General features: G+C 44.7%; 1 protein-coding gene across 2 annotated transcripts in view; it reads right to left on the bottom strand.

Annotated features, from left to right (window-relative positions):
* Nucleotides 1-16,159, bottom strand: part of LOC126365992 (protein GDAP2 homolog) — a 929,669-nt gene that overhangs the window by 801,793 nt on the left and 111,717 nt on the right. For both annotated transcript variants that reach the window (XM_050008813.1, XM_050008815.1), the window contains exon 2: nucleotides 6,359-6,390. The gene's annotated coding sequence lies outside the window, so the exon portion shown is untranslated. The remainder of the gene's footprint in view (nucleotides 1-6,358; nucleotides 6,391-16,159) is intronic.

Below are 16,159 nucleotides of genomic sequence, written 5' to 3'. Positions count from 1 at the left end.
CTTTACAGAAGCTCTCCTGCGGACCTTGCAGAACTAGCACTCCTGAAAGAAAGGATATTGCGGAGACATGGCTTAGCCACAGCCTGGGGGATGTTTCCAGAATGAAATTTTCACTCTGCAGCGGAGTGTGCGCTGATATGAAACTTCCTGGCAGATTAAAACTGTGTGCCCGACCGAGACTCGAACTCGGGACCTTACTGGCAGAAGTAAAGCTATGAGTACCGGGCGTGAGTCGTGCTTCGGTAGCTCAGTTGGTAGTCGGCTCTCAGCCGTGGCAGCGTGCGGATGGCCCCGCGCGCCGGCCCCAGGTTTGTTTACTTCCGCGTCGTAGCTTTAAGGCTTGTGAACAACATGTCGAGCGCTTACCGCCGTGCGACCCTTAAAGTTTCCTTCCCAGCTGAACATGCGCGACCTCGTGCACATGAAGTTGAAACGTTCCTACGTGAAGAAGTTCGTTTAGATCCTAACCACGTTATTGGAATCCATTTTTCGATCACGAGTAGTGTCGTTCATATTAAAATGACAAACACCGAGGTGTGTGAAGATGTTATTTGCCGCCATACCAATGGACTTAAGTTCAAATACTCTGATGGTCACGTCGGAGCAGTAACACTTGAACTCGCAGAGTACGGTCAACGCACGATTAGGGTGTTTGAATTACCTTTGGAAGTGTCGAAGGACTTAGTTGTCTCTGCGTTACAACCATACGGTAACGTCATCGGTTACGTAGAGGAAAAATGGCAAACCTTCACGACTTACCATGTCCTTAATGGTGTGCGTCAGGTCAAAATTGAACTGAAAAAACATATACCATCATACCTGACAATTGGCGGTGTGGGAGCCATTGTCATGTACGACGGCCAACCCCGAACATGTGCGGCTTGTGGACAAGAAGGCCACGTCAGATCCTCCTGCATGCGACGCCGCCTGATCCAGACGCCGGTCGGCGAGGAAACGTCCCCAGCGGTGATCACTCAGATCCCTGTCACATTTGGCAAGGTTGCCCAGGAAGGTAGCACCTCTACACAGCGTCTTCCTGCTCCGTTGACGTCCTCTGATCAGGCAGATGCAACCGCTACTGAGATTCCTTCTGAGGTGCCACAGACGCTAGATCCTGACCTGCCACATCATCGCAGCACTGTAACTGAAAATGCTAATGAGATGGACGTTGATCCGGGAGTGGTACCTACTTCTGGTTTCCTTCAGACTGGTCCGGAGTCAGACGAAAGCCACCCGCAATCAGACTCGGAACGACCTGTTCGAAAACAAATGTCGACACGAAAGAGAAAGAAACGTAGCCGTACACCCCCTGACGAATCCATTCTACGGATGGATGCCAGAGATGCAGAACCGAAGATGGACGACAAACCGCTCTGTGATGTCCAAAAGTCTGATGCGAACGACCCGCCACAGGCGACCACTGGCAACGATCAACCCTCCTTACTGGCGCCGTCGCCCCCACAAGTCGACGTTGAAGAAAGTCTATATGCTGAGCCGAAAACTACGTCTCCTCTCCACATGGATGATGTACACAGTCGGTACCCTACCGCAGTATCAGTCTCCTGGGCAGACGACGTGGAGATCGAAGGGACTGGGGTGGACGGTGCTGATGATGGGGCGGCCCCATCGGTTGCGCCCGCGCCCGCAAACTCTCCACAATAGCAGCCTCTTCAGCGGACCGGCAAGATCGACAACCTCTCGCTCCTGAAGAAGCAGCCCCACCTGTGCCTGTGGGACTCCAACACCAGCATTATCGTGTCGCAACGATTAACCTTGCGACCATTCGTGCGCCCCACAAACTAGCGCTGCTCCGCGATATGATTTATGATGCGGACATAAGTATTACGCTTTTTCAGGAAGTGCATGTCGCTGATTTTTCACCACCACATGGCTTCACGGCGCATCTTTCTCCCGCTTCGGACACCGGTAGTGGTGTTGCCATCATCTTACGAGAAGGTCTTCCTGCCGAAGATGTCCTATACCTCCCCAACGGCAGAGGTATGGCCCTTACTCTCTTTGGTGTACGCATCGTCAACATTTATGCGCCGTCGGGCTCCATCTACCGCCGTGAACGCAACGCCTTCTTCGCAGATGGAGTTACACCCCTTTTTATGGGACCACACGATGACTGGGTTATGGGTGGAGACTTCAACTGCACCCAGCGACCTCAGGATCAATTGCCGCGTCACTCACCATGCGCAGCTCTGGAAACAGTCGTGACGTGGCTACAATTTGTCGACACGTGGAGACATGTTCACGGTGAACGTTTGGGCTTTACGTACTACACTGCGCACTCCTCTAGCCGACTGGATCGCATCTACATCTTGCAATCCCTAATTCAACACACACGACAGGCTGAAATCTGGTCTGTTGCTTTCTCAGATCATGAGGCTTACTTCTCTGACGTTGTTCTCACAAGACAGGCAGTATGGCACGGACGTGGTTTATGGAAACTGAACACGGCTTTTCTTAATTCACCTGACTGTCGACTTCTAATAGAAGACACTTGAATCACATGTAATAGACGCCGTCCCACGTATCCGTCTACCATATCCTGGTGGATCCAGTGTGCAAAACCTGCTCTTCGAAAAACTTTGATCCGGCATGGCAAAGATGTTGTCGCCTGGAGGAAGAGCACTATGGACTTTTACTAGAGGATCCTACGAGAATGCTCCACGATGCCAGCCTCCCCTGAGCGCCATACAAGGATGAACCATGCTAAGGCCCAAATCTCCAATCTCATGCGAAGGCATTTGGAAGGAGCGATAGTACGAGCTCGTACTGTTGATCGCATGCCTCATGAACATCCATCTATGTACCATATCATCCAAGAGCGCCAACATCGTCACCGAAAATTTATTCCCATCCTAACAGACCAAGAAGGGCGTCGCTACGTAACCCAATCTGAAATAGGGAATGTGCTTCACGCCCACTATTATTCCTGTACATAAACCGCATGGTGGCAACAATATCAGTGATTATCGGCCCCTCACCCTCATTAACAGTGATATGAAAACCTTCACTCGCCTTTTGGCGGCACGACTTAAAAACGTTGCCCGATATGTTATGTCGCCAGACCAAGCATCTGTGGGAGGGGATAATAATATCCGCACGGCTTTATGCCGCTACAGGGATATGATCGCCGTTACCCAGGCACAACGCCTCTCTGGGGCACTTGCGTCTTTGGACTTTAGTCAAGCTTTTGATAGGGTTGACCATTCGTTCCTTACGGCCGTTCTCCACCATATGGGTTTCCCAGTCGCCGTTATCACGGTAGTGATGCGCCTTCTGCGGGGTGCCTCTTCCAGGATTATGTACAATGGCAGACTCACTCCTCCAATAAAAATAGGTCGATCCGTACGTCAAGGTTGCCCTCTATCAGCGATTTTGTACGCCTTTTCCTTGGAATCCTTGCTATGTGGACTCAGACAACGTTTGGTAGGGTTGTCCGTAAATCGATACCGATTCTGTTGCACGGCCTATGCTGACGATGTAGCCATCTGTTTACGTAATGCCGACGAGATTCGAGCTGTTTTGACGTGGGTAGCGACTTATGGTGAGGCGTCGGGTAGCTCTTTAAACGTACGTAAGTCACAAGTTATGTTCATTGGCACGGGACTCCCTGTGGAGTGTGTTACACCTCTCACCACCGTTGATACCATTCGCTGTTTGGGAATAGACTTTTCATCTGATCTCCGGCGTTCAGCCGCCATCAACTGCCGACGCCTCCTTTTAATGATCAGAACAGGTCTTAGGGACCATCGCCTTCGATCCCTAGATATTCTCCAACGAGCTCGATATGTCAATATATATATCGCATCCCGAGTTCCCCATGTAGCACAAGTTCTACCTTTCCCGCTTACTGTGGCACGTCGCATGTTGGCAGCGATGGCATCTTTCGTCAGCTCTGGGCTGTTGTCCAAAGTTAACTATGCAACCCTTACTCTTCCCCGTGAACGAGGTGGGATAGGTCTGTTTCACGTGCCGGATAGAGCTCGCGCCCTATTTGTCAGCTCCCAGATGACGGTATGGACACGATGCCCAACGAGCCTCACTGGTCTCCTCCTGTCGGCATATACGCCGGTCTCTCTGTCAGCTCCAGTGATGATCTCGGACGTTCCGGCCCAGTTCCATTATATACAATACTTCTTTTTTGAACTGAGTTATCTACGCCTCGTCTTACCAAGACAGCTTTTATTCAAGACAAAGGCAGTATTTCGCCCGTTACCTTGACACGAATGTTCAATCTGTCTGGTACCTAACTGTCATTGGTAAGCAAATCAATCAATCTTGCCTTCATCGTATCCACCTCGCCCAATCACCTCTCTGTTCCACGTGTGGAGTGCCAGACAATGATGAACATCGGTTTGTTTGCGGACCGGCGGCGGAGGTTTGGCTCTTGATTCGTCGTATTGTCGCTTTTCTAACGCGGAACATTCCGGATCGGATTACTCCCATTTCATTATTATTTCCAGATCGTGAATATTTTCCTCGGACGAAGAACAATGATGTGAATTGGATTCGCGGACATGCCATTGACTACCTATTTGGACAAACTGTAGACTCTGTACTCGATTTTTGGACATACGTCAATGACCGTCATTATGTCGTTGTCCGTCACCCAAAATACAGACAATTTTTCTCGAACTTCCTTGGGAGTGCTTTCCACGGCCCGCCTCGCAGCTGGAATGTGTTAAGCCAAGAGAGAAGAACGTGTCCTGTTTGAACCAATGAACATTTCTGAACAATTGAACAGAACACATCAATTTCGAGAAGACGTGACTCAACATATTACCAGCGGGGCGCAGAAGGCCACTGATTAATTACACAACAAAACTAAACAAATAATAATAATAATAATAATAATAATAATAATAATAATAATAATAACATAACAACAATAAGAATAAAAATAAAATTCAGAAAAAGGAAGATTTTGTTTTGTTTGTAAGGATAGCCCTAACCTTGATTTCCTATATTTGCCCTGGTATATAGGTAGCTCTCTGGGATAGGTCTAGTCAGGAGCCAACGCCTGAAGTGGACCAGTTTTTTTTTTTTTTTTTTTTTTGTTATAGGATGAAAAGTGGCGGGGCCACTTGTTTTTTTTAGTTCCACTTTATTAAAGGGGTTTCAAAAAAAAAAGTTGTTAGACCACTTGCCCGCGAAAGGCAAAGGTCCCAAGATCGAGTCTCGGTCGGGCACACAGTTTTAATCTGCCAGGAAGTTTCATATCAGCGCACACTCCGCTGCAGAGTGAAAATTTCATTCTGGAAACTTCGGATTTACATTTACATGAGTTTTTTTGATCCACACCCCTGTATATACTACTTGAGCAAATTACGTAATATTTCTTAGTCTGTTTTCTAATTACAATCAGAATATGGTTCTGCATTCTGTACATTGTATAAACTTAGGAAACACTTATCTCTTCGTAGCAAGTATTATGTAACGAAAAATATTTGGGAGCAAAGCCAAGCAGGCACTTCGTTACTTGTGATGATTAATTTTCCGACTGTAAAATTTTAGCGCCGGCTACGACAATGAGCAAGTTCGGCAGAGAACGGACGGAGTCAAATCCACTTCGTACTTTGTAGGAAAGGGGTGCAAATATTTAGCTCGGTAAATCGCAGGTATGTTTCACTAAATGTTCAATGTTATACTAGATGGCCACTAAAATACTTACTTACCGAGAATCAGAACTGTTCTCTCATCCTCCTGCTCTCCTTATATGTGCATACTTGATACTCGGCAGGATGTGAGACTGCTGTGAGACTAAATGCATAAGGCGTGACAAACTAGTAGTTACTAATAGTGAACCGCAAAGAAAATATTGCGTACTCTCACTCCGAAAAACAATCGTAATAAAGGAGTGTAGGATGATGAATGTACAACACGGGAAAGGACATCACACAGACATTCTATTAATCACAGAAAACTTTATTCGCGTGTTTCTTGAAGCGATCCCGCCCGATGGAATATCCCATTATTTCTCGGGCGTTTATCCGCGACATTATTCATTCTTGTTCTGATATTTCGGCTGACAACCTTTCAGCCATCCTCAAGGTGAGTCGCTTGCAAGATTTTTAATCGATTTACGCAATACTAGGAGTTAAGGCGCACGCACTGAAAGGTTGTCAGCCGAAATATCGGAACAAGAACTAATAATAACCCCGATGCAGGTCTGAAAAACATGAAGTAAAGATTTTTTTTTCATATCTATCGATCATTCACAGTTCGTTATTTTTTGAAGTTGCGCTCATACTCTATCAAATTTTTTTAATTAATTAAAAGAACGCCAAATTCAGTTGTAACTATAAAATGAAGAAGTGGCTTGAATGGAGAGCGGACATTGACTTACCACTTAGTGGCTGCCCATTACTTGCACCCGATCTGCAAAATAAATAAATGATTTAAAAAATACAAAAATTAATAAATTTTCCATTACAAAACTAGATAAAAATACGTGAACAATATTTATGAATGAATTCTTCTTTGTATGACTTACTGATGACTCTTCCTCAGGAAGGAAGGAATATTAGAGCACCAAATCTCGCTTAGGTAGAGACTTCTGAAAGTGCTCTGTGGTGTAACAAATAGCGCAGTGGCGCGAAAGGCATATAAAATGCAAAATATACACAAAGTCTGTGGAAGCAATATACATTATATAACATACTGACTGTTTCGTAGGCACGCCCGGTGGAGTACGGAGCAATTCGTAGAAATACCACAACAATCAGCACTCTCTTCTACTTAGCACAGTCACGCATCTTGCAAGATTTAACGGAACACAGAGTGATAAGCCGATACACACCACAGAAGTGGGAGTGAAAGAAGGAAAAGTGCCTTTTGGAATAAAGACATCTCGTCTGATAATAACTAAAGACGACATGCTGCTTCCGAATAAGATACCGTACTTTAAAGCGAAAAAGAACGCGTAGTGATAGACGCGGACCGATTGTATTTACTACATCACATAGCGAAAAAAATGGGTAAGTAGCTGGCACAGAACATAATGTGTTACGTTTGCTTATAGAACTGATCTGCTTTATGGGAGGGGAGAGGTAGTGGGAGAGGGAGGGAGAGGAGGAGGGAGAGGGAGGGAGAGGAGGAGGGAGGGAGGGAGAGGAGAGGGAGAGGGGGACGGAGAGGGGGAGAAACAGAGTGAGAGTGAGAGTGAGAGAGAGAGAGAGAGAGAGAGAGAGAGAGAGAGAGAGAGAGAGAGAGAGAGACGGGGGAAGGGGAGGGGGGGTGGAATGTGGCAGTGCTGCTCAAATGTGGACAGAAACAGGGTGGAGAGAGAAAGGAAAGTTAGGAACAGGGTCAAGAAAAGAGTTACTTGCCTCAAGGCATGAGTCAGTCGATATGCAGGGAAAGATAGGACCATGAGATACCGTAACATTAATCGTGAACCCTTTCTTGTAGGAAAGAACGTAGTAGTGAAAATCTGGTAGTTGAATGGGACACACTGTCAGAATGTCTATAGAACCCAGTTTCATAAAAGTTGTTAATACTAGGCGTGAAATAATATCACACGAAACTGCGGTCTTTCTTGTACGTTAGACTCTGTTTCCACCATGCTCTGGCATAAACTCTAGCCCCCGAAATGTCTTTCTTCGATCTTAGCTTATCGCTTCTCGTTTCAGTTGGCGACAGATGTATTAAACTAGTGTCAGCGTAAAGCTATTTGACAAAATATAATTAACTTAGTCATTCCAGTCGAATCGTTCAACTGGAGCAGTGGTTCGCAACCTGGGGGGGGGGGGGGGTTATTATCCCCTGAGGGGTAGAATGAAATTTTCGAAGGGGTAAAGAAAAAAGGCGTTCAGTAGACTTGAAACTGAACTATTTTCAAAAAATCATTGTTATTATCACCATCATTCGAAAAACTATAATACCACCAACACTAACAAATACAGCCAGTCCGGCATCTACCAACTTACTTGCAACTGCTGTCAATCTGTATAAGTGGGCCAAACATGTAGGATCTTCAGAACGATATATTATGAACACCTCAGAGTACTGAAAAGCAATAGCACACACTCAACATTTGCAGACCACCTGGTAGCACACAACCACCACCCAACAAACATTGAAACTGATCTTCACATCCTAAAAACTAGCAGCAGCCTATACCAAAAATTAGCTATAGAAGAAAACTACCACATCCAAAAATCAATAGCCCAAGGAAAGAAAGTACTCAACGAATACACATCACTGTGCAACAAAGCCCTCTTCGCCACAATAGAAGAGCTATACAAGTAACACACACACACACACACACACACACACACACACACACACACAAATCCTCTCTCTCTCTCTCTCTCTCTCTCTCTCTTCTTTCTCTCTCTCTCTCTCTCTCTCTCTCTCTCTCTCTCACTGCCCCAGTACTCATCACACACACGCAAACCCACACAAACCACACACCACTAACACCAAATACAATTCAAACTCGCGCGCCTCACACAGCAGAACACGGTACGAAACAAATGAATGCCACACAGCCACAACAACACGTAATGGCAGCGAAAACACAGCCTATGTTTTGAGTAATCGGAAAAACTGCATTGCCACGCGAACACAGGCAAATAAGAAAGCCTGTTTACTTCGCCAACAACACAGGAAAACGTACCACAACTTCAAAACTGTGAGTTACAGAAAGAAAACGTGATACAGTCTTATTTCCTTTCGTAAATGCATAACAAACAGAAAATAAATTACGTTTTGCTGTTTGCAGATGACAAGTTGTATATTGTGTAGCAGAACAGCTACCAAAACAAGTGGACAATAACATCATGTAAGGTATGTTACTTATGATTACACCCACTTTTCGCTAATTAAGTTATAAATGCAACTTTTACATAATGTTGTAAACGACGCAACTGTTAATATGTTAACAACAAATTTACAGTTAAAAATAAAAATAGAACTCACTGACGATAGCACAAAAGTGCTGAAACATGTATGGGTGAAACAAAAGAAAAAAGGTGTCTTGCATAAGGTGGAAATTCTCATCCCATTTTCTTAGCAAGCACGGAGACAATAAGAAGAACTGCACAACAAGATGATTACTGACTACAAAAGTTACCAATAAATACATTTTTATTTCAAATACTAACAATGCCGCGTGAGACAATGCGTTGGAGGTTACAGCTTGTGAATTGAATGTATGAACATCTTCCTTGTTCCTCACATAGTCCATCTACGACAAAGATACTTTGTATCATCTATTTGTGACAGTAAAACTGATACATACGTGCTTAAACATCTCATGAAAAAGTCTTCTCTGAATTGTATGTAGTTTCCACAAAGGATCTGAAACTACTTCATTATTCATTTCGCTACAATAAACGATCTAATGGCTACTACATGCTGAGCGGTAGTGGTCAGACGCAAAGTACTGGCAGCCTAAAGTCCTCCAATTTCTGTCATTTCAGAGGTAAGGAATCCCGGAATCTAGCGATGCACAAGCAGTAGGTGTAGTGTAAGCCCTCTGACGTAGCTGATTTTAAAATGGGGTTACTGGGTGTAAGTGAAGCAAATGTCACTAGGAAGAAGGAGGATGCAGAGACAGCACATTTTGTAACAATTATCTGCCATCTATGTGGGCAACCAGCTTTCTTTTCTGAGGAGGAGTTGTAGGTAGCACTCGCAATGAACTGAGCACTTTATCTTTTTATAAATATAAACGAAATGTTGTTAGAATTAAACGGTGCGAGTTGTCCCATTGACTCATTATTTAGGGGTTTAATAATACATCTAAAGAAACTAAATATCATTTAACAAAACAAAGGTGTTCAAAGAAAATTGTTTTCCGTTCTACAGTTTGGTTATGCGCTAATGTTGATGAGGGGGGGTAATAGCCCATATGTAATTGCACTCAGGAGTAATAGTCTCGGAAAGGTTGGGTACGACTGAACTAGAGAAACATCGCATCAACCCACTTGTAGGAGCGCACATACACTAGCTGATCAAAAGAAGGTGAACACCTCTACATAATGCGGCCTGTACTAGTGCATATAAGGAGAGGCGAATACGCCAGTACAAAATGAGGCGTGAGTATAGTGCGGTCACCAGAGAAACAGTCACAGCAGAGTGAGTCGGTCAGGAGGGTCAGCGACTTCTAATGTGGAGTAGTCACTGGATTTCACTTGAATACCAAATCTATCAGGGACATTTCAAACTTTCTAAAGCTGCCAAAGTTAACTGTTGGTGAGGTGATTGTGCAGTGGAAACGCGAAGGAACAACCACACGTATTTCGGAATATGACTGTAAAAAGATTGCATGACATCAGCGGAATGAATCACTCGAGAGTTCCAAAGTGCTACCAGCAGTTCACCTAGAACAAAGACTCTGCGTAGGTAGTTAAAAAGAACGGGTTGTAGTGGTCGAGCAGCTTCTCATTGGCACACTTTTCTTTAGTCAGTACTCAACGACACTTGAGGTGGTGTAAAGAGTTATTCCCTTGAACAGTGGATGACTGGAAACGAGTCATCTGGAGTGATGAATAACCCTATTCTCTGTGGAAATCCGACGAAAAGGTTTAGGTTTGTCGAATGGCTGGATAAGGTTAAATGCCATCATCTGTAGTGCCAACAGTAAGGTGGGAGTAGGCAGTGTATCGGTTTGGGGGTGTTTTTCGTGTTTATGGTATGTTCACAAAATTGCACTTCAGACAACGCCAAATGGAGAAGGACATGATCTCATTTTAGGGCATTGCATTCTGCGTAATGTAGAGGAACGGTTCGGAGACGAAGATCGTATCATCAAGATGAAGATTCTGTCAAGCAAGCAGCATCTATGAGGCAATGGTTCGACGAAACAGCATTCCTGAAATGGACACACCTGCCCAGAGTCCCAACGTGAACCCAAAGGAACACCTCTGATTTGAGTTGGATCTTCTACTGCGCTCCATACGCCAGCATCCAACATCACTCCCTTCTCTGGATGCAACTCTTGAAGAAGAATGAGCTGCCATCCTCCAAACACTTTCAAACACGTCACTGGAAGTGTCTCCAGCAGGATTGAAGCCGTGACAGAGGGGAAGTGGACATGCATCAAATTAATGTCCACTAATACGTGTCCGGATAACCCACCAGGGTAGCCGAGAGCGCTGACGTACTGCTTCCTGGACTCAGGTAGACGCGCCAGCCCCGGATCTAGTCCGCCCGACGGACTAACGACGAGAGACAGTGTGCTGGCCAGCCGGAATGTGGTTTTAGGTGGTTTTCCACATCCAGGTGGTCCCCACATTCCGCCTCAGGTACACGACTCACAGACATTTGAAACTAGTTCTCACTATTCCATGGATTACACTAGGTGCAGACAGTTGGGGTATAGACATTCCGTCCTGGGGGAAGGGGGGGGGGGGGGGTTGGGATTGTAGAGGGGTGGTTGGGAGTAGTGGGGATAGAGGGGCGGTTGGGGGGTAGGGGGGGGCGACAGGAAGGGCACCGGGCCACCCCTTAAAATTAACACTCCAAACCCAGCAACCGTAACAGCAGATCCCACATGTTGGGATTCGTGCTTGTAAAGAGAGAATACGTGTCCAGATACTTTTGATCAGATATGTAAGTACAGTTTACTGTACGCGTGGAAATGTGATTCAGTGGCTGCTCAGGTGTGACCTAAGAAATACGAACTACTGGATTCATGTCTTCAGGTGGACAAAGGACTTTTTTGACACCTAACGTGAAATTCACAACTGACAACGCTTTGTGAAAGTGAAAAAAAGAATAAGATTGCTCTACGGATTAGGACCCACACTGTAATTGGCTGTGTACACAGGTTCTCATTTCGGAGGTGGCAATGGCATACCACATTCAATAGTACCACGCCAAGAAAAGCAGTGTAGTGTACGTACCAACCCAAGTGCTGACGACCGATTTACTCCATGCGTGCTGTTTTATATCAACTATGTTTCCCAGTATGGACTAAAGAAGACAAAACAAATCGAAACCAATTAAAAATTCATCTAACTGAAGAAATTGCAAACTGGTGGTATCAAAGATTAAAGTTTATCGCTATCTTTAATAAAGCGTAGCTGTCAGAAAACACTTGAGTTTTAGCCTCATGATGAAAGTGGAATTTCTATGTCTTTCATACCTGCAACCGATGGCCCATACTTTCTCAGACAGGTATTGCCGTATTCTGAGTTGACAGAAATGATAGCCACAGCCATTTTACATTTCTCTTAATATCTCACAGTACTTGCTTCAAAGTAACTAATGAAACATGTCTCCACCAAATAGGTTTTATAAAAAATGCGAGCAATTTTCTTCACTGAGTTAATCATTTACGAGGAAATAACACTAGAAGTTTTCACGTTGTATATGAGCTGAGTATTCTACTGTGCTACGAAGAGGAAGAGTTGTGCTATATACTCTCCCTACGATTATAAGCTCATTTTGCGTAATATATATTCTCCTCATATCGATTACATTATTTTGTATTTGTAAACAAAAAGAAAACACGGTAAGAGTTCGAAGTACCGTCAACGACGGGCTCATTAGCGGCGCATCTTCACAAACAGCTTTCTGAAGCAAAGTACGAATTAAAATTCATGGGTAAGAAACCTCGGAAAACCGTGCCGATCAAACTTCGAGAGTAAACACGTAGATAAACTGCAGAAACACTTCAGATGTGTTCAGAGTACGAGGCAGCACACTAAGAAACTGGAAGAATTAGTAAGTCTTCATGCGCCAGAAGTTCGTCTTCTACATGCAACTTGCTTCAACGAGCGCAACTGCGATACCATCATATCTTCCGTCGTTTCGTTATTTTCTTCTTCTCGAGCTAGGCAGCAGTTATGCAGATAGACGCAGTAGCACTGCGATGTGAACGGCGTCTTGGATAACACAAACGTGAGTATTCTCTACACTTGAATGACGTAGACCGTGCGAAGGGCCTCTTTTTCTTATTGTATGTGAAACCATTAACAGACGCGAAAGTATTTCCTCCTTATGATCTTGCATGGAAGGACGCCCTGTCTACAATGCTACTCATTTCCCTCTCTTACTGGAGGATGAAGGTCGACAAGTTAGATGTAGCAATGCGTGGAAGTTTCGAGGCAAGCTTAGATGAGGCAGAGTTCACCGCCGTTCTGGAAACTTCTGTGAAGATTTTTAGAGAACCTTGGTCACGCCTGAAGTTCGCAATAAGACAACCGAAGATGGAGGCGCTATGGGTTAGACGTGGGTCTTGAACTACCGAGTCGGCTGTTAAGGAAGTGTTTTCAGGGAATTCCGTAGTCCAAGTAGTCAGTTCCTGTCAAGACTGAGACAGCGTCTATCATTATTCAGAGTGATTACGATAAATATGGAAATGTGTCGCAAAGGAGAATTATGACCCCGATGGACCACCAATAATAGGTCTTTCAAGACAATCACCTGACGCTGTATGCAGAAATTACTTGGAAAGTATCGTTACCGAACAAAGTCTAACAGTTCGGCGTATCAATGCATCTATTGTCAGCTGTGCATTAAAACAATTCTCATATACGCTGAAGCGACAAAGAAACTGGTATAGGCACGCGTATTCAAATACAGAGATGTATACAGGCAAAATACGGCGCTGCGGTCGGCAACGCCTATATAAGACATCAAATGTCTGGCGCAGTTGTTATATGCATTACTGCTGCTACAATGACAGGTTATCAAGAAGTATGTGAGTTTGAACGTGGTGTTACAGTCAGTGCACAAGCGTTGGAGCACAGCATCTCCGAGTTAACGATGAAGTGAGGGTTTTCCCTTACGACAATTTCAAGAGTGTACAGTGAATATCAGGAATCCGGTAAAACATCAAATCTCCGACATCGCTGCGGCCGGATCAACGACGATTGAAGAGAATCATTCAACGTGACAGGAGTGCAACACTTCCGCAAATTCCTGCAGATTTCGATGCTGGGCTGTCAACAAGTGTCAGCGTGCGAAAAATTCATTGAAACATCATCAATATGGTATTCGGAGCTGAAAGCACACTCGACTCAAAGTTTTACACATCGCCTGGGCCCGTCAACACCGACATTGGACTGTTGATGAAAGGAAACATGTTGCCTGGTCGGGCGAGTTTCGTTTCAAATTGTATTGAGCAGATGGACGTGTATGGGCGTGGAGACAACGTCTTGAATCCATGGACTCTGGTTGTCAGCGGGGGACTGTTCAAGCTGGTGGAGGCTCTGTAATGGTGTGGGGCGTATGCAGTTGGAGTAATATCGGACCCGTGATACATCTACATACGACTCTGACATGTGATGCGTACGTAAGCATCCTGACTGATCACCTGCATCCATTCATGTCCATTGTGCGTTGCGACGGACTTGGGCAATTCCAGCAGGACAATGTGATGCCCCCATGTCCAAATTGATACAGAGTGGCTCCAGGACCACTCTTCTGAGTTTAAAAACTTCCGCTGGCCACCAAACTCCCCAGACAAGAACATTATTGAGCATATCTGGGATACCTTGCAACGTGCCATTCAGAAGAGTTCTCTACTCCCTCGTACTCTCACGGATTTATGGACAGCCCTCCAGGATTCATGGTGTCAGTTCCATCCAGCATTACTTCAGACATTAGTCGAGTCCATCCCACTTCGTGTTGCGGCACTTCTGCCTGCTCGCTGGGAGCCCACAATATATTAGGCAGGTGTACCAGTGTACAATCCACAGGTACAGAAAAAGCGATGTCTGACTCGAGTGTTGTTGAAAACACAAAATACACTTGTGATGTTGCGCCACCATTCCACAAGCCACGCCACGGCGTCTGTGCGGAGCAGTCTTTATTGTCGCTATCGTATCCCGTGCTTTCTTGTTAAATTTGCCAGTTCTTTGTGGAAATAACGACTGTCGGTAAGAATCTGTATGAGCTCAAAATTCTCCGAGTTTGCTTTACTGTCACTTCAAGAGATGTCTACGGCATGAATTGCCTCTTAGAATGTGTTTTCTCAGGATTTGAACAGTAAACATCGCTGTGACGCACGCAGTCTGTTTTACGGCGTCTGCCACTGTACTTGGATATGTTTCTCGGTAATGTTCTCGCGCTAAATAATCGAACACAGTGCCCTTCTTTTGAACTTCTCTATGTCCTTTATTAAGCCTATCTGGCAAGGATCACATACTAGCGAACAGTACTAACGAATCGATTCAACGCAAATGTCGTAAGCCACCGGTAACTGATTTCGTTGTGAAATACGTTTCCTTAGAAGTTTTCCAATGACTCTTCGTCTGATATCTACTTTATCTACAGTTACTTTTATGTGGTTGTTACACTCGAGGTCGCTCCGAACCGACACGCCTAGATATTTGAGGGTTGTTACTGTTTCTAACGATTTATCGCAAATTTTGTAATATGTCCTGTACCAAGCGTTGTTTTAAAAACTCCCTGTATTTCGCTCTAGTTTTCTAACGTTGAGACTCTTCTGTGCAGAAATGCATCAGCATTCACGCGGAAATGTCCAGCACAGAGAGCTGAGAAGTAAAGAAGTTGGCATTTAAGATCCCGGCGACAACGAGGTTTCTTAGAAGCAAGGTGGAGCTCCGATTGGGAAAGGATAGGGAGGGGAAATGGGCCGTAACCATTCAAAGGAACGAACAGTGCATTCACCTTAAGCAATTTAGGGAAATCACCGAAAAGTTAAAACAGGGGGTCTAACCGCCGACCTCCCAAATACGAGGCCAGTGTATTACCACCGAAACGTTTACTGCCGACACTGTCATCCGAACACGAAACACATTAAAATGTATATGTGCAGGTCTGCAAGACCATACAGATTAATCGCACTTGTAACTAATCAACTGCAACGTACATTCTTTCATCTGGAAATGGGCCACCAGTAAGCAGTTTCTCATGCACTCATACAGTGCACATTCATTCACAAACACCTACTCACGCAGCTATCTTTAATCTGTAGACTTCTGTGGATAATTATATGCAAGTATTGCTCGTCTAAATTCTTCATTTGTGTGTCTGTACTTGCTTTACTGTAATCAAAGGGGTTTGATAACCGTCTATTTAGATCACTATAAGCATTTAGTTTTAGTGATTTAGAACATCGTCGATGGTCCAGAATTTACAATTTTCGTTTGATTTCTAGAACTACAAACAGTTCTAACTTTCCGCGTGATTTCTGCGACTTCTAAGTTGTGTCTCCCTACCACTTTCG

Source organism: Schistocerca gregaria, chromosome 4 (assembly GCF_023897955.1).
Source record: "Schistocerca gregaria isolate iqSchGreg1 chromosome 4, iqSchGreg1.2, whole genome shotgun sequence".
NCBI lineage: Eukaryota > Metazoa > Arthropoda > Insecta > Orthoptera > Acrididae > Schistocerca > Schistocerca gregaria.
Note: the sequence above shows the minus strand (reverse complement) of the source record. Positions and strands in the feature narration are given on the sequence as shown.